Genomic DNA, 23,265 nt, shown 5'->3' on the forward strand with positions numbered 1-23,265 from the left:
CGGGGCCTGTGGAGGCTGGAGTTTGAGGAGACGAGGGAGCTGGGCAGGAGAGAATGCCAAAGAGTCTACCCTTCAAAGCTGCCGTTTCTTCAAGAGGAACCGACCCATGAAATCTGGAGATCAGCTGTAACTCTAGGAAAACTTCAGGTGTCACTTGGAAGATGGTAACCCTTTCTCTAGATCCAAATTTTTGGTCGGTACCTCTGACAGGTAAGTTTAAAAGAATCAATAATTGCCCCTCGTTTTAAGCGACAGCTTCCAGGTACTTTGTGGACTACGAGTTGTAGATAGGAAAAAGCAAATTTTCAATTTATTTATTTAATCATTTTTATTTCATTCTTTCTCCAAGGAGCTCAGGGCAGTGCACATTCTTCTCTCTCCCTCCCTGATTTTATCTCACCACAACCTTGTGAAGTTCTTTGGGCTGATACAGCTTTCATGGCAGAGTGGGGATTCGAACCCGGGTCTCTCAGGTCTTGCCCATCGCACTAACCACTTTTAGTATGCACACTCCACCCAGCTCCTGATAATAATTGAGCTGCAGTGTCCTGCACCAACTGGAAATGGCCAAGTTGACTTGAAGGAGAGACATATCTAGAGTACATTTCGAGCTAGACAGAGTCTAGACAGAAATGGTTGACTACTCTCAGGGGAAAAATGTTGATTGGTTTAGCCAATCTGGGTAAAAAATGGTCTTCGCAGCTCTCTTTACAGGAAGAAAACTTTTGAACCAGTTAAGATAGCTCAGCCACACATTTACCAAATGAAGGCATCTGCGATGCCACAATTTGGCAAATTTCGGTACTAAGTCACCCCTATGAATAAGGCAGAATCAAGACTCCTGTAAATGAACGTCCAGGAAAACTTAAAAAATCTTCCCCCTACAGGCTTTTCTGTGTTGACTTTCTTAGTGTCAAATTTGTGACCATTAGTTTGTCCTATACACATTTGTAAATCTTAAAGTGACTATCTTAAAAATGAATTTCAAAAACAGGACACAGCAGGACATCGCTGAGATAGCACTATAACCACTGGTCAACTCCCATCTTTTCCTAGGTTTGGCCCTGCCCAGGGGCATTGTTAGGGGGGGTTCCCATGAGCGGGTCCCCCTAAATTTGTGGGGAGCCCCTCCCTAAATCCCCCATGGCCCCACCTCCATAGATGGTGGCAATGGAAGCCCCTCCCTGTGATGTCATTGGCTCCTCCCTATGATTTCATTACTATCTTTGATGGAGACTTCACACCTCCAGTGACAGGTATCATTTTATACCAGAATAATATTGAAGGCATTGTCAGATGTGTTGTGAAATAACCATGAGAGTTCATCCATGGTATTATGTGTAAATCTTCACAACTACCCATTACATAAGCTATTTTAACACCAACACCTGGTTTTTAATTCATTTCAATTTAATTTTAATTATTGGAATAATTAATTCCTGGATGTGTGAGGTTTTACATAGGATTTTAATGACCACTGAGGAAGGCCGGTACGGGCCGAAACGCGTCTGGTCAGTTTATTTTTAGATACTATAGTATTCATGATATAGTATTTATTTTGATTTATGTATATGGTCATTGGATTCTCCATCAATTTGTATGGTAATTTTAACCTTGTGTATATTTATTAGGAGTTCTGATGTTTAAACTTTTATCCTTTTAGATTTTTAATGTTGTTTGTGTGCACAGCTTATAATAAATAATTGCTAAATTTCTAGCACTTTTTATATTTTATTTATTTATTTATATTTCAATTTATATACCGCCCATCCCCAGGGGCTCTGGGCGGTGAACAGTTAAAATCGATAAAAACGAGAACTAAAATCAATATACAAACAATAAAACAAATTAACACAGTGTTAATTAAGCTAACAAACAAATATGTTAGCTTAACTCTCCTTGTTTATTATCCTCCCTACAATGTCACTCCCCCCCCGCCCCCAGTTCTTTTAAGGACTGGATATAGCAATGCCTCTGGCCCAGCCCCAGCCCCAGCCCCCGCCCCACCCCCCCCCGGCCAGGAAACTGGAAACTCTACGCCCCTGTGTGTATGCCCAATTATTACGGGCCTGTGAGTGATGGACTTATTGGGGGAAAGCAACAAGTGCAGAAAAAGTTAACTTTACAATAAAATGCTTAAATCCACCAACCCAAACTACCATTCTTTAAAACAAATAAGATTTGTATGGGTGTGGAGAATTAATTAAGGGATGTGAGCCTATAACACACAGCTAGCTCCCTCCACCCCCAGGCATGAATTCAGCCCAGTTCCCCAGGGTGATGTGCGTTATCTTTAATTGCATATCTGGAAACTGAGGGCCAAGCTACACATGACGAATGACACTTGAACGGCAAGTGGACTGAGTGGAGGGCAAGTGAACAGGGAGAAATACACTTGCTGTTCAAGTGTCATTCGTTATGTGTAGCTTGGCCCTAAGTCAATTCAAAAAAGTAAATCCTCAAGATCAGAATGAGTACGGACCACATTCAACCAGTGAGGAATTAGCAAATGGATGAATCTGAATAGTGGACATAAACTGGTAAAGAGGATAATTACTCAGAGATAGCTACTCTCCATTTCTAAATGTGAAGTCATTTTTGAGTCAGCAGCACTCCTGGAGTTTCCCTTACCAGGTCTTTCGGTGAACAAAATAAACAGGAGTCTTCCGACACTTTTAAAAACAACCAAGATTTTATTCTGGCATAAGTGCAAGTGTATCCCGGAATAAAATATTTTTTTGTTGCTGTTTTTAAGATGCTGCCAGATTCCCACAAATTTTTCCTAACTAACAGGGTCTCTCTGTCCAGATAAGACAGAAGAGGTAACAGGGCCAGTGAAGGAATTCGGCTGCAGTCCTTGGAACTCTTTTCTAAGAGTAAGCCCCACTGCATAAAGGGGGCATTACTTCTGAGTAGACCTGCTTAGGCATGCTGCCTTAAACTCTGACTGGTTTTGAATGGTTCTTCCTCAAGGAACAGCTTTGTAGCTGGGTGGAGTCTGTTAAGGCCGTGTTTACATCTAATCTATTCCGTAGGCAGCGGTGCTTGGAAGCAACTTCGTTCTGACTCCAGCTGCTGCCCTTCCTTGAAAACATGATTTGGCCAGCGATCCGTGCTTTGGTTAAACTGAGGTTGGATTACTGCCATGTGCTGTGTGCACCTATGGCAGTACCTATGGCAGAGCAGAGGACTGTTTTTCCATCTGCTTGGTTTTCTACCACTTATGAGGACTTTAAAGAGAAGATATAGAATCTAATAACACTGAAGACACCACATTTTTGGTAACATCCAGAAGGAAGATTTGTTTTACTGGACTCTTTACTGTTCCCGGTTGGTTATGTCTGTAACGTGCCTAATGAGTGGTTCTATGTTTAAAAACATATGTATTTAATTAAGTCTAAAAGCTAGTCATGAATGTAGCACTGGGCACTTTGAAATAATTTTGATATCTTGTTCATACGTGTGTGCATTTTCTCCTGTGAGTTTGACTGTTTTTTGCCAGCCTCCAGGTAGTGGCTGGAGATCTCCCAGAATTACAACTGGTCTCCAGGCCACAGACATCAGTTCACCTGGAGAAAATGGCTACTTTTTGGGGCGGACTCTATGGAATTATGCCACGCCAAGGTCCTTTTCCTCCCTAAACTCTACTTTCTCCAGGTTTCTCCAGGTTTCACCCCCCAGATCTCCAGGAATGTCCCAACTTGGAGCTGGCAACCCTACTCCTGCACTATGAGGCAGGTTTTCCCACCAAAATTTAGTTCCCCTGTGTTGACTGAGCAGCCCCAAGTAGCATGTTATTATTTGAGATTTTTAAAGTGTGTTTGTACCACCTTGAATGGCAGAAACCCGGGGGTGCGCCACGCTGCCAGGGGGGGTGCCCTGATGCCCCCCCACTGGCCCGGAAAGTGGGGGCAGGGGTGGGAGTAGGGGATCCCCTGGAATGGCGAGCCTACCTTGAGCCCACCACAATCTTTCATCCTAACCTGCTTTGCAAGGTTGTTGTTGTTGTGAGGATAGAGCGAAGGAGGGAAAAACGATGTGATAAGCCCTTTTGGTTCCTCATGAGGGAGAAAATGAGATATACATTAACAAATTTTTTTTAAATGTGCAGCTGCTGCTTAAATTTAATTATTTTGCAGCTGGTTTTAAAGTTATGCGGCTGCCTGACTTTATTTATTGATCCAGAGGAGTTAGCCGTGTTAGTCTGTAGTAGCAAAATCAAAAAGAGTCCAGTAGCACCTTTAAGACTAACCAATTTTATTGTAGCATAAGCTTTCGAGAATCACGTTCTCTCCCTTGAGAACTCTGTTGATTTTTAAAAAATTATTACCTTTAAAGTCGCAGTTTGCTATTCTGACACCAAAATATGTCAATCACCTTTGGTGGACTTGTCTTAAGGCAAAAAAATTTGGTCATAAATTCATATGAAAATATAGAAAATTTTGAAGATCAATATACAATTTAAACCAGAAGCCTTTTTGTTGGGACTAATGGACAAACAGTTGGAAAATAAACATGGTACCGTATTTTTATATATGACAATGGCGGCTAGGCTTTTGTATGTGCAAAAATGGGAAAGTACAGTACTGCCTTTAATGAATGACTGGATTGTGAAAATGATGGAGTTAGCAGAGGTGGCTAAACTTACAGTTCTGATCAGAGATAAGAACATTGTCTATCTTTATAGTAAATTGGAAATCCCTGCGTGAGATGAGAAAAAATGAATTGATGATTTCTGGTTTTGATTTCTAAGAAGATAAATTTGGGAAAAATAAATAGAAGGGGGCAGTATTGAAAAGGTAAATTCTGAAGGTATCAAAACTACAAGTTTTGTAGGTTTGATTCCTCCAGAATGCTTCGATCCAGTGATAAACAGCTGTTACTGGTCCCTGCCCCCAGGGAGGCCCGTTTAGCATTGACCAGAGGGAGGGCCTTCTCAGTTCTGGCTCCAACCTGGTGGAACGCTCTGTCTAAAGAGACCAGGGCCCAGCTGGATTTGCTATCCTTCCACCGGGCCTGTAAGACAGAGCTGTTCAGCCAGGCATATGGTTGACGCCCAGGCCTCCCTGCTGGCCACCTAGAGATAGCTGTGCCCCTACAAAGGGTATCTACCACCTAGCCTTTGCCATATATTCTTGGAGGTGGTTGGGTGGTGGTTGCTGGAGAAATCTGCTACTATATGTCTTTTTAAAATCTGCTGCTGTATTATTTGTTTGTGCAGTTTTAAATATTTAATGAGTTTTATTGGTTTTTAAAGGTACACGTATTTTATATTATTGTATAAATTATAATCCACCCTGAGCCTGCTGATGCGGGGAGGGTGGAATATAAATTGAATAAAATACATAAATAAATAAGTATAATGTTTGTAAAGTTACAATAGGTGTTGTAGAGAAAAATGAAAAATGGAAATATGTATTATTTCTGTCTGTTCTTTTTCTGTAAATTTTCTTATTTTTCTCTTTTTCTCTCTCTCCTTTTTTATTTATTTTTCTTTCTCTTTTCTCTTCCCTTTGTACGGGGCTTTTAGTCTTATCAATAAAATAAAAAGTATTCAACTGCAAAATATGTCGAACAGTAATAATGGTCTTATTATTGCCATTCCAGTATGAAATAAATGGAGTTCATTGTCCCAGAATTAAAGGAGCAGGCGTGCATCCCATCCTGCGAGGAACGTCACCGGCAATGTGCAGAGTCCAGTAGCACCTTAAAGACTAACCAACTTTATTGTAGCATAAGCTTTCGAGAATCACAGCTCTCTTCGTCACATGCACCTTAGTCTTTAAGGTGCTACTGGACTCTTTACTATTTTGCTACTACAGACTAACAGGGCTAAATCCTCTGGATCTATGGCAATGTGTGGAACTCTGATTAGACATTCTTCGGCCACCGGAAGAGCTGCCTGTCTGGGAAACAATGAACATTAACAGTAATAAAAGCCTACCAGTGGTGGTGGTGCGGGGGGGGGGGGATGATAACTACAGGACACCGGGGCAAGGAAAGCATGGGGGAAACTGCCGAATGCGGGCTCTGTTCCTGTTCTGAATAACTCTGCCTTTGTAGTAGAAATGAGAGCTACATGTGTAATGTTCCCTTTTATTTGTAGGACAGGAATAGGGTATGCACTCAGGCAGGGCTTTTTTTCTGGGAAAAGAGGCGGTGGAACTCAGTGGGTTGCCCTCGGAGAAAATGGTCACATGGCTGGTGGCCCCGCCCCCTGATCTCCAGACAGAGGGGAGTTGAGATTGCTGGAGGGCAATCTAAACTCCCCTCTGTCTGGAGATCAGGGGGCGGGGCCACCAGCCATGTGACCATTTTCAAGAGGTTCCAGAACTCCGTTCCACCGCATTCCAGCTGAAAAAAAGCCCTGCATTCAGGTATGCAGAGAAAGGTATGCTCTAAAAAATATCCGTTTATTAGGGCTGGCCCGACCAAGAGGCAAATTTAGGCAGTTGCCTAAGGCACCAGATTTTGAGGGGGACCGAAAAGTTGAGACGAGTCTTATCGATTGATAGGTGGATTTGATTTGATTTATACCCCGCCCTCCCCACAAATGGGCTCAGGGCGGCTTCTCTACTGACTTGAAGCCTGGTGTTCACTGGCTTCTAGATTCTCCACCTCTGTAGACTCTGGTCCTCTAGAGCTGCCATGATAGAACATAGAGGGGTCTCAAAGAGCTTATCCATTTTTAATTTTTGACGTTGCTGAATGTTGGGACAAGGAAGGATAACACTGTCCCTTCCTCAGGTTTCAGAGGGGGGACAAACCAGAAAGTTCGAATTACAGAGAGGTCAGGGATTTATTTACTCTTTACTTTTTTACTGCCCTGGAACTAGCCTTTGATGTGTAGATTGCTAATCTCAGGACTTCCTCCTTGTGACACCTCATCTTCCTCTTTTTGTCACAATCTTCTTCTCACCATATTGCACAATGGGTGCAGGGTTTGTCCTACCATCCACTGGCATCCTTAGACTAGAGAGAGAGAGAGAGAGAGAGAGAGAGAGAGAGAGAGAGAGAGAGAGATCCCCATCCGCCTGCCCACCTGCCTGTCCGCCCATCCATCTGTCTGTCAAGTATGGAGCTCCTACAATAAAGAACTCTCATTTTCTTTTCTAAGGCTCTGAGTGTAAGTTTGTTGTTTTCTTTTTTGAATGCACACCACTCATGAAATGCTTCTACATCCTTACACTCTTCCCTGCAAATAATGCAACTCTGTTAATATGTTCTGTAAGTAAAGCATTCATTCTAGACTTCTCACTTTTCTCCCCATTAAATGGGCAGTTCAGAATGGGGGGGCACTGAAGTCCTAGTTCATCTCGGGCACTGAAATACCCAGGCCAACTCTGTTAACAAGGAGATAGATACAAAGATGGGAGCAACAGGTTTCAGAACAGAACCAGGGAGCTCCTGCAGCCAACACTTCCAGCCACCAAACAGCAAGGACTCCACCTCTTGAGACAAAACCCACACACACAAATATCAAAGGGTGGAACAGACTGCTCCACTGGAATGTGTATATTATACATTCTCCACAAGATGGAGAATCTTCTATGCATGGAATCAGCTAAAGAGCAGTGTGTATCTAGCCAACAGGAGTTCTCACACTCCATAAAATAATCTCTCATCTTTGAGATTGCAATGCCAGCAAAAATGGGGGTGGAGAAACTGGTATGGAACATTTCCAACCTTTTCGAGCACTTGTACAAAACATCCTGTTTAATTTCACTGAAGTCAAGTATCAGGTTGACTCAGCCTCCCATCCTCCCAAGGTCGGTAAAATGAGTACCCAGTTTCCTGGGGGTAAAGTGTAGATGACTGGGGAAGGCAACGGCAAACCACCCTGTAACAAAAGTCTGCCAAGAAAATGTTGTGATGCGACGTCCCCCCATGTGTCAGTAATGACTCGGTCCTTGCACAGGGGACGACCTTTACCTTTACCAAGTATCAGCAAAGGATCTCTTTGGACGGAGTTATTAAATAAATGGAGTCCAGTAGCACCTTTAAGACTAACCAATTTTATTGTAGCATAAGCTTTCGAGAATCAAGTTCTCTTCGTCAGATGCATGATACAAACTGGTCAAATACAGAAGAGGAGGAGGGAGAGGGGAGAGAAGGGGACATATATCAGAAGGGGACAAGATGCAATTAGCGGGGAGGCAACCAAAACATTCCTTTGCTAGTAAATGTAAACATCCTCCCCGCTAATTGCATCTTGTCCCCTTCTGATATATGTCCCCTTCTCTCCCCTCTCCCTCCTCCTCTTCTGTATTTGACCAGTTTGTATCATGCATCTGACGAAGAGAACTTGATTCTTGAAAGCTTATGCTACAATAAAATGGGTTAGTCTTAAAGGTGCTACTGGACTCTCTTTGATTTTGCTACTACAGACTAACACAGCTAACTCCTCTGGATTAAATAAATGGGGAGAATTGGTGTCTGTTGGGCATTGGCATGGATTTTATCTTGTATACAGCTAAGCCCTTCACAGAAGTTTGCCGACTGGCTCGCTTTTGTTCTGTGGCCTTTTGATCCTCCACTGTTTACGATTTTACTCTTCACACCCTCATACGGATAACTCTGCTAACTGAAGAAAGACGTCAGACATCAACTGTTCTACTTCCTCAAAGATCTATTGATTTCATCTTACTGTTCCTCTAAGAAGCTCAGGGTGGCCAAGAATATTCTCCTTTCTCCATGTTCTCCTCAGAATAACCCCGTGGGGAAGCTTAGGCAGAGATTGTATGACTGACCCGAGGTCACCCAACAAGGTTCATGGGAGAATGAAGACTTGAACCTGCCTTTCCTAGATTGTGGCCCTTTACTGACTACTGCGCCACGGAGCTAGATACGTAAGGTTCCATGACTTTTGTCCCCAACAGGAAGAGGGATTTTGTTAGCGGCAGCTAGTTAGTTAAATCCACTGCAAGGAAAGATTTGTTCTGGGAATAAGGCGCACACCGCTTTTCTAGATTGTTGGCATTTTATTCTCAAAGTCTGTGTTCTCTTCCAAGCTTTCTTAGGTCACATTTCTACTACTACACGAAATTCTCTGCAATGTACTACTACATGAAATTCCTTGCAATAGTTGAATCATGTTGGGGGAATAAATGGAAAGTGAAATCAGTTGCAAAAGGAAACTGATGAACTTTCCCTCAATGAATGGAAAATGGGAGGCGGGGGGAGGAGACAAGATGAATATCCAGCCAGGAAAGAGAAAGGGAGTAGATGAAAGGGACTGGAATTTGAAACTAACACTCAGATCTGCGGGTGTTCCATACCTGCATCTGAGAGCCGAGCTACAAGTGACGCCTGACACAGGTTGGACACTTGTCAGCTTCCCTCAAGTTTTGATGGGAAATGTAGGCATCCTGGTCTTGCAGCTGTAATGGAGAGCCAAGCTGTAAGACCAGGATGCCTACATTTCCCATCAAAACTTGAGGGAAGCTGACAAGTGTCCAACCTGTGTAAGGCGTCACTTGTAGCCTGGCTCGATCATGGTGGCCACTTGGAAACCAAACAGATAGGATTCCAAGATGGTCCACTGTAAAAATTCCAAAAACAACAAAGAGTGTTATGAGAAGCACCTTTAAACATGAGACTGGCCGAAAGGACAGCATTTTTCCATGGAATGTTTCACCCACACGGCTTCTTGTACAAGCTTGGGCTGCCACTTTAATTGGGCAAAGCAGCTGTGCTCGCTGTCTAGCTGCTTTGCATGGGTAAAAGCACAGTTTGCACAAGAGACTGAACACATGCAAATGCCCAAAGGGGGAGCGCTTTCCCCCTTGCCAGCATTGCAGCTAAAACGTCACCAAGTCACGAGCAACCTTTGGAGTTCCCCAGAACTCTTCTTCATACTGAAGTTTATTTCAAACACCCCAACGCTGTGTATGTGTGGGGGGAAATAAAAAGCCGTTCGAGGGCCTGATGGCAAATCAATGCCTTGCAACCTGCAGTTTTCAACAGCTGTAACAGGACTTGTTATGCAGCTGCCTTAGGTTAGATGCCAGATGCAAGACAGATTTCTTCAGGTTGCATCAGAGGCTACTGATGGACTCATTCTTGGGAGTACCTCTTATCAAGAAATTAATGGTCCGAGATTAGAATGCAAACGAGAGGCCTGCTGTTGGCAAACCTGTAATAGAATCAAGCCCCTTGTCATCTGGAGCACTCCAACCAGCCTTTGTTATGCAGAAATATGGGATAATGCTGAGCTCCATGCACATGGTACACAACCACAAACAACTTTAAAAGGGGGTTAGACAGATTCCTGGAAGAATGGTATCACTGGCTATTAGCTATGGTGACTAAAGAGAACCTCCATATTCAGAGGCAGTTAACCCCTGAAATCCACCGAGTCTTGGCCTCTGTGCTCTGTTTGTTTGGCCCTCCGTAGTAACTAGCTGGCCACCAAGGGATACAGGATGCTGAACCAGACAAACCACCAGTTTGATCTAGCAGGGCTCTTCTTATGTGATATAACCAGGGCTTTTTTTCAGCGGGAACGCGGTGCAACGGAGTTCCGGCACCTCTTAAAAATGGTCACATGGCCAGTGGCCCCGCCCTTAATCTCCAGACAGAGGGGAGTTTAGATTGCCATCTAAACTCCCCTCTGTGTGGAGATCAGGGGGCTGGGCCACCGGCCATGTGACCGTTTTCACCTAGGGCAATTTAAACTTTAAAAAACTCCCCCCTTGTTCCAGCTGACCCAAAGTGACGTTGTTGTGCCGTCTTGAGTTCCACCACTGAGTTCCACCACCCAGGACTTTTTTTCAGCCGGAACGTGGTAGAACGGAGTTCCGGCACCTCTTGAAAATGGTCACATGGCTGGTGGCCCCGTCCCCTGGTCTCCAGACAGAGGGGAGTTTAGATCACAGAGGACGATCTAAACTCCCCTCTGTCTGGAGATCAGGGGGCGGGGCCACCAGCCATGTGACCATTTTCGCTGCGGGCGATTTAAATTTTTAAAAACTCCTCCCCTTGTTCCAGCTGACCCAGTGACAGACAGACAGACAGACAGACAGACAGACAAACAAACAAAGGAGAGACAGAAAGGAGATAGACTGTTGGTATAAATCAGTGTGATTCTTCTTGTGTTCTTACAACACAGACTAGTTTGTTTCTGCCCTGGACTTCTGCAATAGAAAAGAAGTTTGACACTTAAATGTTTATTTATTTATTATGTTTATAGTCCACCTTTCTTCTTGAGATTCAAGGTGGATTACCCAGTGTAAATTCATACAATAAATTAGCTGAGATACGTAATAAACAGTGAAACAATAGGATTGAGGACTACAGAACTCAACTGTGAATAGGTTTCAGTTATACAACTGGCCATGAAGCGGATTCAAAACAGACAAGAGTCCAGTAGCACCTATAAGACTAATAAAATTTGTGGTAGGGTATGAGCATTTGTGAGACACAGCTCACTTCTTCAGATAAGTATCCTTATTCTTCAGATATTCTTCAGTATGTATTCTTGAGGTATAAGCCAGAAGGGAGTGCTGCTAGACTAGACCTGGGGGGACCCAAGTTCAAATCTACCCTTGGTATCTGAAGACTGATCTGTGACTCACAAAAGCTCATACCCTACTGCAAATTTTGTAAGCCTTCTAGGTGCCACTGGACTCTTGCTCTTTTCGACTGCTATCGACAGAATGACAGGGCTACCCACCTCGATCTATCCAGAAAGCAGCTTCAGGCGGGCAGCACAGTTGCCCCTTAGAGAGCAAGGCGATGTCCAGGGCATGAGCTTCAACCTGGACGCTTTGACTTTGGATCGCTCATCCCCTGGAAATCTAGCCGCTCTCGAGCAATCTGGATCCTTGCTCGTAGTCCCCAGCGTTGAAGGGCGCTTAGCAGAGGCGCGGGGCTGCCCGGGCGTGCCAAGGCGCCTCTGGCGGCGACGCGCTGCGCGGCACGCAGGAAGGGGTGTGCACGTGTGGATGGGCAGGGCAGGGCAGGGCAGGGCGGTGCCGGGCCTCGGCGGCTCCTCCCCGGGGCTGGCGCGCCGCCTGATGTAATTTCCGAGAAGGGCTGTCATAGGTCTGGCCGCCGCGCGGCCCCAGAAACGAAACCTCGGCCGCCTTAAAGCGCCGCCGGCTCGCAGCCCTCCCCAGTGCGCCTCTGACCCACCGTTCGCACGGCCGTCTGCTGCGCGCTCGGAGCGCGGACCCCGGTTGGCACGGTAGGCGCTTGAGAACAATACGCGCGTGTCGACGCCGCTCGTCTCCACGCGGTGGCTGGGTGTTGGGGGGCTCTCGGGGGGCCAGATCCGACTCGCTTTCTCAGACCTCCCTCTCCAGCCCCGGCGCACGTGGGGATGCTCGGAGAGGAGGTGGCGCGCCTCGTCTGAAGCGGGCGCGGGGAGATCCGAACCCCATCCTGGGCAGAGAGTCAGGATCCCCCTCCCCTCCACGCTTCGGTCCGATGCGAACGTGGCGCCGGCAGAAAACGCGCGCCGGCTCCGCGTCCCGTGTGAACGCGGCCGCTGGCTGCAGCAGCCCGGGCGAAGCTGCTCTGCCGTCGCCGCCTCGGTTGGAAAGGCGGCCGCGCGGCAGTCCCGGCTCGAAGCCCCCCACTGGGGGTGCCGGGAGCGGCTTGGGGGGTCCCCAGAGGGTGGGAGGGCGCGTGGATCCGATGCGGAGCGAAAAGCACGTGGGGACGCTTCCTTTCTTCGGGCTTCTTCCAGCCGAGAGTTAAGAGAAGCTGGCGGTGGGCGGGTGGGTGGCTGGGGCGGCTCTCTGCCCAATCTCCAGGCGGGGGCTGGAGATCTCCCGGAATTACAGCCGACCCCCAAGAATCGGGCCTGGTAGCGCCTTTAGACCAACCAGATTTCCAGGGCATAAACTTTTTCGAGAGTCCAAGCTCCCTTCGTCAGATAGAAATGCTTCTGCTCTCTTTCAGTGTTTCTTCAGCCTTGTGTTGGATTTCGGCTTGGTTTTTAAATCTTTGCAAATGTGCGTGTTTATACTCATACCAGGTTTATTGAAATGTTTTGGATATTGACTGTACCGATTCACGTTGTGCAATCCACCTCGAGTCTCAGTGAGAAAGACAGACTGTAAAGGACGTAAATAAAATAATAAATCCCCAAATTTGCAGAGATTAGTTCTCCTGGAGGACATGGCAGGGTGGGCTCCATGACGTTATCCCACACCGAGGCAGAGTATATAATCACAGTTGTTGTTATTATTATTATTTTTAATATTAATATTATATAATGTGTCAAACTGTCCAATAAGAAAACATAGATTCTTTAATCGTTCTGGGTGTACTAACAGAATGAGAAAACGACTTTAGTACGAAGAGCAACTAAAAGAACTTGCATAGCAGTTTGTAATGGTACAATACTAAAAAGATCCAGAGGAGTTAGCTGTGTCCGTCTGTAGTTGCAAAATAGTAAAGAGTCCAGTAGCCCCTTTAAGGGAACCAACTTCATTGTAGCATAAGCTTTCGAGAACCACAGCTCTCTTCGTCAGATCTGACAAAGAGAGCTGTGGTTCTCGAAAGCTTATGCTACAATAAAGTAGGTTAACCTTAAAGGTGCTACTGGACTCAGTAGTAAAAAGTGCTAACACTCTTCTAAGGCCACTGAAACCAATAGGCTTAGAAGAGTATAATTCAGTTTAGGATTGCACTGTAACCGTAGACTAGAAAGAACTAAATTCATGTGTTCAAAGGGATTTGAGTCCAGTGGCACCTTAGAGACCAACAAGATTTTCTTGTTGGGTCTCTAAGGTGCCACTTGACTCAGGTCTCCCTGTTCTATAGCAGCGCAACAGGGCTGCCCACCTCCTCCTTAGATTCTGCCCTCAAATCTCCAGGCATGTCTCAACCTGAAGTTGGCAACCCAACGGTGGGTCCCCCCCCCTCCTTTCCTCTCACCCTGGCTTTGACGGTGTTAAAAAAAGAAGCCGCCAAATGAGATTTTTTGAAGGTGGCAGTTGGAGAGGAATCTTTGGGACGATCTTAGGAAACCCCCCGAAAAGGAACGAAGAGTTTAGGAAAAGTTGGCATGGGACATGCAAAGTAGGCTGTAGAGCAGGGGTGTGAAAAAGTCTTGGAAGTGGTTTGGGCGAAAGGCAAAGCAAGCAGGGTTTCCTTGACCTCCCTTTTCACAGCTGTATTCAGACACAAGGGTTGTGAAGCACCCCTGGCCTGTCTTGACCTTTGGCCAGATGTTGGTCAAATAAGCCCTGATCAGAATTGACATTCTTCATGTATTCAGAAGATATATTTGTGTACTTGTCCACTCAACTCCAGAGGGGAACCTGCAATTGCCTGTTGCAGAGAAAAAGTAAACAGGAGTTCTTGTTTTGAGTGGTTAGTTGTGTTGGTCTAAAATAGAACAGCAGGCGTTGTGTCCAGTGGCAACTTAAAGACCAACTAGATTTTCAAGGTATGAGCTTTTGAGAGCCTGAGCTCATACCCTAGAGATCAGGTTGGTCTTTATGGTGTTACTTGAGTGAATCTTATTCTTCTACTACACACTAACACGGCCACCTAAAACTAAGATCTTCAGGGAATAAGCGTTCGAGAGTCTTGCTAATGCTATGCCTTGTAAGCTTGTATTTATTTACTCCGTGGCATTGTTTATTAAAATGCCCTTCTTTCATTGACTGTGCTAATCTCACTCTATGTAACCCACCTTGAGTCTCAGTGAGAAAGGTGGACTATAAATGACCAAAATAAAAATAAAATAAGGCTCTCGACTCTGCCAACACAAGATCTTTTAAATAAAAGTTCCAAAAACTAAGCCATGGCGTGCTGTGTGTGCAAAGCCACAGGGGCTTTCCCATTGAGCCACAGCCCTATGCAACTTGAGAGTCAGCGAAAGGGTGTTTCCTCAACCTTTATATCCCAGCCAGAAGGTGAGGAGGGTGTTACAAAGGAGGGCATCAGGATGCAAGGTACAAAGCAGCTTGATTAGATTGTGGGGAATAACAAAGGAGGATAATAAAGGCCTGCCATGGGGTAGGGGACATATGCCCCCTGGTTCTGCTGCCTATCAATTGGCCACCTTGCCCCACAGATTTGCTGATACCGGAGGGTTGTGCAATATATGTACACTGCTGTTTTAATGAATTATTATTGATGTTTTTGTACTTTTACGCTAGCCTGTTGATTTTATTCTTGTGATCCACTCTGAGTCTGTTTGCGGAACAGAAATCGAATTAAATAAATAAAATGTCCGGATGTAAAGGTAAAGTGCAGCTTGATAGGCGTTTCTGTGTTGCCTTAAGGACTGACGTGGTTTTACCCCAGGACTAGAGATCGTTTCTTCAGATTCAGTGTGAGAGACTTTTTATCAAGGAGTTCTGGAGGACTCAGAAGTTTGCACATTGTTTTGTGTCATTTGGGTCGGTCCTCATAAACGGTATTACTTGGATTGTGGTTTACTCTTGGATTTTGATTTTGAACCAATATGACTGTGAACATCTTTTGCCTACTATCAAGAAACAAACAGTGGGATCAGAGGCCCTTGAAATGTAGGAAGAACGAAGTGAAAATGTAATTCCGTTCAATTCCTGTCCAATAAAGAATAACACAGCCAGTTAACATCGTTAATGGGCAGGGATTCCTGGCTTAGCAACTTCGTTTTGGAAGAAAAAAAGAGAACTCTTTGGCAAATTAGTCTAGCGGAACAAGTAAACGGTCCCTTTTGTCCTTGTTCAGATTTTAAGTTTACATACAGACATTTCGCCTTGTACTTCCTGTAGTTCAGGCCCTCCCTTTGAACTTACTGTTTGTTTGATTATTTTCATACCTCCTCCAAAGAAAAACTTTCTAGCGAGCAGTCTCTTGTTGCATCTGAAATGGTGGGCTGTATAGTTCCCAAAAGTTTATGCTGAAATAAAATGCGATTAGTCTTTAAGGTGCTACAAGATTTCTACTTGTTTTCAGCCACTTAGTTGACTTCCTTTTTCTGCATCTGACCTGGTGGAGTCTAAGCCACCAAGGCCAGAAAAAAATGGGATCCCACGGGACTCACAGGTCCTTTTTTTTTTTGTATTTCTTTCTTTGGGTGCAAGATGGAGAACCTAGCCCTCTGCTACTGTGATGCATTCAAAGCCTTATGGTTCAGGTTGCCAGGTGCCCCATCTGGTAAAGGCGGGCCTTGGTTTCGAAGGCTGTGTTTACATGGACAGAGATGAAGAGCAAGGTTAGGTTACAGGATGGGAGCTGGGCTAGTCTGAGCCGGGAAAAGCAACACAGTCTTGGGGCACCTGTAAAAATAGTTTAGCGACTCCTGAAAGAGCAACCGATTTATTGTGGCGGGCCATATTTTGTGTAATTCCTCGGTAGTCATTACTTTTGTCTTCTTGATGTTCAGCTGTAATCTGGCTTTGGTGCTTTCTCCTTTAACCTTCGTCAGCAGTCCTTTCAAGTCCTCGCTATTTTCTGCCGGTGTTTTGGTCACATCGTGAGAAAATGAGATTCTCTGGGGAAGTCAATAATGCTAGGAAAAGTGGAAGGCGGTAGGAAAAGATGAAGACCTAAAAGGAGATGGCGGGACTCAATAAAAGAAGCCACGTCCTCCAGTTTGCAGGATCTGAGCAAATCTGTTAATGATAGGATGTTTTGGAGGTCTCTCATTTATAGAGTCGCCATAGGTCAGAGGCAACTTGACAGCACATAACACACACATGCACATGCGCGCGCACACACACACACAATGGGACTAGGATTACAGAGATCTGAAACAAAGCAAAAGTATTTGACATTCATTAAACAATGCAGAAAATGTTATTGTGGGCTGAATTGTGCAAGGATCTAATTGGTTGCATTTATGCTCGACATAGCAAACTCGTGCTTTTATCTCGCCCTTCCTCCAAGGACCTTGAGGTTGAATATATAGGTTTTTACATTTAAAATATTTATAAGCTTGCCTTTCTCCTGGCAAAGTATTTCTCCTTTATACTCACAACATCCCAGTGAGGTAGGTTATGTTGAGTCAGAGTAATTGACAGAGGATTTGGACTTGACTGTGCATCAGTCAAGACCTACTGTAAGGAGGGCAAGGAGCTGTTCCAGTTGGCAGCAGAGGGTAGGACCCAAAGCAACGGGCTTAAATTACATGCACAAAGGTACCGGCTGGACGTTAGGAAAAACTTTTTCACGGTCAGAGTAGTTCAAAAGTGGAATCAGCTGCCTAGGGAGGTGGTGAGCTCCCCCTCACTGGCAGGTTTCAGGAAGAGGCTGGATGAGTATTTGTCAGAGATGCTTTAGGCTGATCCTGCATTGGGCAGGGGGTTAGACTAGATGGTCTGTATGGCCCCTTCGAACTCTTATGATTCTATGATTCTCACTACAATGTGAGACTGGCTTTCTATTTCACCCGTTGTGTTTCTTGTCTTCCTCATTTCTTATGGCTTTATATACCTCCCCAAGCATCTGAAGATGTGGGCCATGGAAGCTCATGGCAAGCTATATTTGATACTCTTGAAAGCATTTCAGTGTTATGAATTAACAACCTTTTTCTTGTGGCTCAAGGCATCATTCCAAAAATGGAAACAACCCGAAATAAAGTAAAACCTCAATTCATACACTGACTCCCCCCCCACCCCAAGAAATTTCTGCATCCCAAACCTCTTTTAAAGCCCTGCAGTGGCTCGTCCCTATGAATTTGTTCTACAACGTGAGAGCCAGTACAGAGCAGGTAACTGGCTCTAGCAAATGCCCCGAGTGTTCGGTGTGTGCATTTAGGTGTTGTTAAAGAGAGGGCGTCTTCTGTATTGCTAAGCAAAGGGCCACAGCCCCATCCGGAGCTCTTTTGACTGTCATTCAAATCTGATAATAGGCTGGCTAGAGTAAAATACCTGCTTGGACCTGAGTTGCGTTGGGCTGTGGCTTGATGGGAAAGCCCCTGTGGTTTTGCCTGCACAGTACCCCATGGCTTAGTTTATGGAACTTTTATTTAAAAGATCTTGGGTAGCAGAGTTGAGAGACGCTTTTTGCCTTATTTTATTTTTATTTATGTCATTTATAGTCTGCCTTTCTCACTGAGACTCAGGCGGAATACATACAGTGAGATTAGCACAGTCAGTTTCAAGGACATTTCCATAAACAATGCCAGAGGCTAAATAAATGCAAGGTTACAAAGACTCAGAGCCAAGCTACAAGTGACGCCTGACACAGGTTGGACACTTGACAGCTTCCCTCAAGTTTTGATGGGAAATGTAGGCGTCCTGGTCTTACAGCTTGGCTCTCCATTACAGCTGCAAGACCAGGATGCCTACATTTCCCATCAAAACTTGAGGGAAGCTGACAAGTGTCCAACCTGTGTCAGGCGTCACTTATAGCTTGGCTCATAGTATTAGCAAGAATCTAATACAGAGTTGAAGAAATGCTGAAATAGAGCATAAGCAATTCTCGGACTGACATTGGACAACACAGAACTAGGGTCATACTTAAAGTAACAAGTAGTACATGGGAGCACATACGTAAAGCAACAGATAGGACATAAGGCAACATAGTGGTGAAGTCTATGGTCCCTAAATAGAGCATAAGCAATTCTAGGACTGACATTCGACAACATAGAACTACCCCGCAGGGTCACACTTAAAGCAATAGCTAGTATGTACAGCAACATTTGATTGATTGATTTAACTTCATTTATACCCTGCCTTTCTCCCTAGCGTGGACCGAAATTGGCTCACATCCTTTTCCTCTCCTCCATTTTATCATTGCAACAACCCTGCGAGGTAGGTTGATCGGGGAGTGTGCGGCTGGCCCAAGGTCACCCCGCAAAATTCCATGGCTGAGAGTGGGGATTTGAAACGAGGGCTCCCAGACCCTCGTCCTCTAACCACTGTGCCACACTGGCTCCACCGTGCCAGTTAAAGCAGACGGTACTTCGATAGGTGGGGTCTGACTTTGACTCAGGCTTTGTTCAGCCTGGAAGCCACAGACTAGCAAGCTGGCCAGTGTTGGAGCCAACTTTGGAAAATGTTTGAGTCAACATCGGGTGATGAGGAAGCTCTGTCTGCGGTGACGAGGCTGGATTACTCATGCTCTGGTGTTGATAACCACTGTTGTCAACCGGAGAGGAAGGTGCATGTGTGAAACAGCCTCTTGCCTCCAGAAATAAGAGAGGGGGGCTACTGGGGTTCAACTCCCCATGGCCCTGACCTTGAGCCAGCTGCTCTTTTCCCCTAACCTACCTCTCAGGGTTGTCGTGAGGATAAAAAGGAGGACCACAGAAACATATTAGTTGCATGGGGCTCCTCGGTGGGAAGGGCAGGATAAAAATTAGATAGAAATAGTTATCCTCACTTGTCTATGCAGAGGCTGGGGGGATGCAGGATGCAAGCCAGGTGAAGGACACGCAAGCCCAGTAAGCCCCTCCAATTGGTTAACCATTTGCTTGACTACCTGGATACGTGTGGCAATGGGGGACAACTTTGTCTCTGCAGGATCTGAGTCCAGTGGCACCTTAGAGACCCGCAAGATTCTCAGAGTGTACGTTTTCAAGAGTCAGAGCTCCCTTCTTCAGACAAGAGACCCTGAAGAAGAGAACTCTGACTCTTGAAAGCTTACTCCCTGAAAATCTTGTTGGTCGCTAAGGTGCCACTGGACTCAAATCCCACAGCGCCTCTGAGAGTGTGCAAAGTATCTTAAGGAGGTTGCTTTGACTCTCAAAAACTTATACCCTGAATATCTTGTGGGTCTCTATGGTGCCTCTGGACTCAAATCCTGCTGTTCTACTACAGACCAACATGGCTACCTACCTAAAATTATCCTCATGGAAGGTAGTTTTGTTTGCCTCTGAGTCTGCCATGAGCTGGTTATCTGGATCTTACTGTTCTTTGTATGCTGACTTGGTCTATGAAACAACCAAGCTATACAGTGAGCACAAGTGGAAATTTATTTATTTCTTTATTCCATTTCTACTTCATTTTTCCTCAACAGCGATCCAGAGTGACTTACATCATTCCCTTCTCCATTTTATTCTCACAACAACCTTGCAAAGCTTGCTGGGTGACCTTAGGCCAGTCCCACACTCTTAGCCTAACCTACCTCTCAGGGTTGTTGTGAGGATAAAGTGGAGAAGGGAGAGAATGATGTAAGCTGCTTTGGAGTCCCTGCTAGGGAAAGGGTGGAGTTCTCAGACACCTGCTGTGGTTCTTTCTGTTTTGCCAGGCAGGTCTGCTGTTGTTATGTAACAGCTATTATTTTGTGTTTGTCTTGCAAATTCAGAGGTCATTTATAATCTTCGCAGTGATCGGCGTCTTCAGTATCCTGCAAACCATATCGTCAATCAAGATCAGGAAGTGAAAACAGTGGCATTTAAAGGTGGGGTCGGAGAGAGGTTGACTTGGGACAAAGTGGCAAGGATGCCACGTCAGTATCTGTGATCGGAAAAAGAAACATTTCTTTGTAGCAACAGCAGGGCCGGCGCGCCCATGGAGGCCAGGTAGGCGGTGGCCTCGGGCGCGCGGGCACTGGAGGGGCGCTGGAAGGGGTGTTGGGGGGTGGAGACGCGCGCAGCGAAGCTGGCATGACTTGGCTGCAGCTACTGCTGCAGCCAGTCAGCCAGCCCCTTGCTGCCACGACCGCTGCCACACACCCCAGCCGGGCGCAGCCTCTGTGCGCCGCTTGAGCCCCGCTGCCGCCGCCACACTTCCCAGCCGGGCGCAGCCTCCACGCACCGCCCCAGCAGCGGCTCGCAGCTTCTGCTCCCGGCTGGGGCGTGTGGGGGCGGCGGCGGTGGAAGCACGGGGCTGGCTGGCTCCGTTGCGTGCTCCTCCGCCCCAGCCGGGCGCAGAAGCCGTGAGCTGCTGCTGGGGTGGCGCACGGAGCAGCCTCCGTGCGCCGCCCCAGCCCCGGCTCGCAGCTTCTGCGCTCGGCTGGGGCATGTGGCGGCGGCAGCACGGGGCTGGCTGGCTGGCTGCAGCTACTGCTGCAGCCAGCCACCCCAGCTCTGCTGTGCACTCCTCCGCCCCAGCCGGGCGTAGAAGCCGTGAGCTGCTGCTGGGGCGGCGCACGGAGCAGCCTCCGCGCGCCGCTACAGCAGCAGCCCGCAGCTTCTGCGCTCGGCGGTCCTCCACACGCCGCCCAGCCCCCCTGCGGCGCGTGATGACGTCTGCAATGACGTCATCACGCAGTCCGTGGCGCGCCCGCGCGCACACGCCGCCGCGGGCGCCAAAACCTCTGGCACCGGCCCTGAGCAACAGGGAGCAGAAACTGATGGTAGAAGGGTGAAATGGTGTGGTGTCTAACAGCAGGGCTTTTTTTCAGCTGGAACTCGGTGGAACAGACTTCCGGCACCTCTTGAAAAAGGTCACATGGCTGGTGGCCCCACCCCCTGATCTCCAGACAGAGGGGAGTTGAGATGGCCCTTCGTGCTGCTGGTGGTGCGGAGGGCAATCTAAACTCCCTGCTATCTGGAAATCAGGGGGCGGGGCCACCGGCCATGTGACCATTTTCAAGAGTTGCTGGAACTCCCCTCTGTGTAGAGATCAGGGGGTGGGGCCACCGGCCATGTGACCATTTTCGCCAAGGGCGATTTAAACTTTGAAAAACTCCCCCCTTGTTCCAGCTGACCCAAAGTGACGTCATTGTGCGGTCCTGGGAGCATGCATGCACTTTGCGCACGCGCATGTGGTACCAGGGGCACTACCTCCCGCCAAGAGTTACCCCCTGTGCTGGCAACCCACTGAGTTCCACCACCTCTTTTCCCAGAAAAAAAGCCCTGCTGAACAGAATGTGTGTTTGTGAGCAAGTGGGTGATTTTGGATGGCATGCTTGTCAAAGCGATGACGCACAGAGACAATATGTCTAGTTAAGAAGAATCTGAGATCATACGTTTGCACAGACATTCTCTTCCTTTTCCAGTGGAGGTATCCCCCTTTCTGTTCTCCTTAGGTGACTTCCCCAAATCTCAGATCTTTCAGTACCACCTGTCTGCCATCAGCGCCCCACCCTGACTTTCCTTTTTCCTCCCAGTTTTGCATCTCCATCTGCCTGCTGGTATTTCTACTTGGGCTTCCTCCTGAAATTTGTTACACCCAAGGAAGAGGCATCTCTGGGGACGTTTGTGAAATGACATACACAAACAAACAAACAAATTTTTCAAATCCTGAAGAACCTCTACCTATGAAAATGTCTGCAGAAAAAGTTAGAATCGGGGGGCATGGGTCAATTACTGCTTAATTATCGTCAAGAAAATGTATTTGTAAAGAGCTGCTGTATATATGAAGTCACTTCATATAGCCCTAATAACTGTGAAATCTCAAGGGCTATTTGCAATTTTTCACAGCATTTCAAAATTTTTACTTGTTTGTTCCATGATTTCTCACAGAACTTCTTCTCCCCCCCCCCCAATTTTTAAAATTTAAATATGCTTTATAAACAGTTACAAAGTCAAGAAAAATAGCCAGTGGTACAAAATAAGTTTTCCACTACATCCATTTAGAGTAACTTAGATATTGCTAACTCAAAAATATTTTTATATACAAATGTATCTTCATTGATCATAAGTAAAGTACAATAATTTGGCGTCACTAAGACAGGTAATAACTTAAATCTTAACATTATTTCTAACTACCATCTATTTATAAATGCTTATAGTTCTTCTTTTACCTTTTTCTATGGTAATAGTTAGAATATTAGTGAGAAAAAATATATTTAAATAAGCTTTTAACATGTTAGTGAATATCCAAGTATATTACAGTGAATAATAGTCTTTATAAATTGCTTTAGCCAAGAATAGTAAAATGAAAAATATAAACAAAAACTTGTAACTGTTAATCAGGGCTTTTTTTCAGCTGGAACGCGGAATGGAGTTCTGGAACCTCTTGAAAATGGTCACATGGTTGGTGGCCCCACCCCCTGATCTCCAGACAGAGGGGAGAGGGCAATCTCAACTCCCCTCTGTCTGGAGATCAGGGGGTGGGGCCACCAGCCATGTGACCATTTTCTCTGAGGGCAACCCACTGAGTTCCACCACCTCTTTCCCCAGAAAAAAACCCCTGCTGTTAATATTATCCTTACAAAACATGTCAACGTAACCTCTATTACCCTCCCCCCCATTCCCTCCACTGCCCAACCCCGTTCCCCAATCCCCCCCACCGGTCCTATATCACCCAAAGTAATAGTTCTTTCACTAAAAATAAGTTCAACATTCAAACAGTATTGTACTCTGTAACCGTATGAACATTCGCCATCAGTTGTTGGGGCAAACCCCCCAAACTTGAGTACAATAAACTAAACAGTGGGAGCAAGTGCAGGATGCATCTGACTCCCCCCTCCCCCGACATG

The 23,265-nt window shown here is 46.0% G+C and overlaps 1 protein-coding gene across 1 annotated transcript in view; it reads left to right on the top strand.

The window, feature by feature from the left end:
• Positions 1-12,115: 12,115 nt before the first annotated feature.
• The window catches only part of HELZ2 (helicase with zinc finger 2), a 104,466-nt gene continuing 93,316 nt past the window's right edge, over positions 12,116-23,265 (top strand). Inside the window, 1 exon segment of the mRNA XM_054979875.1 lies at positions 12,116-12,187. The gene's annotated coding sequence lies outside the window, so the exon portion shown is untranslated.

The sequence above is a fragment of the Eublepharis macularius genome, chromosome 5 (assembly GCF_028583425.1).
Source record: "Eublepharis macularius isolate TG4126 chromosome 5, MPM_Emac_v1.0, whole genome shotgun sequence".
Lineage (NCBI taxonomy): Eukaryota > Metazoa > Chordata > Lepidosauria > Squamata > Eublepharidae > Eublepharis > Eublepharis macularius.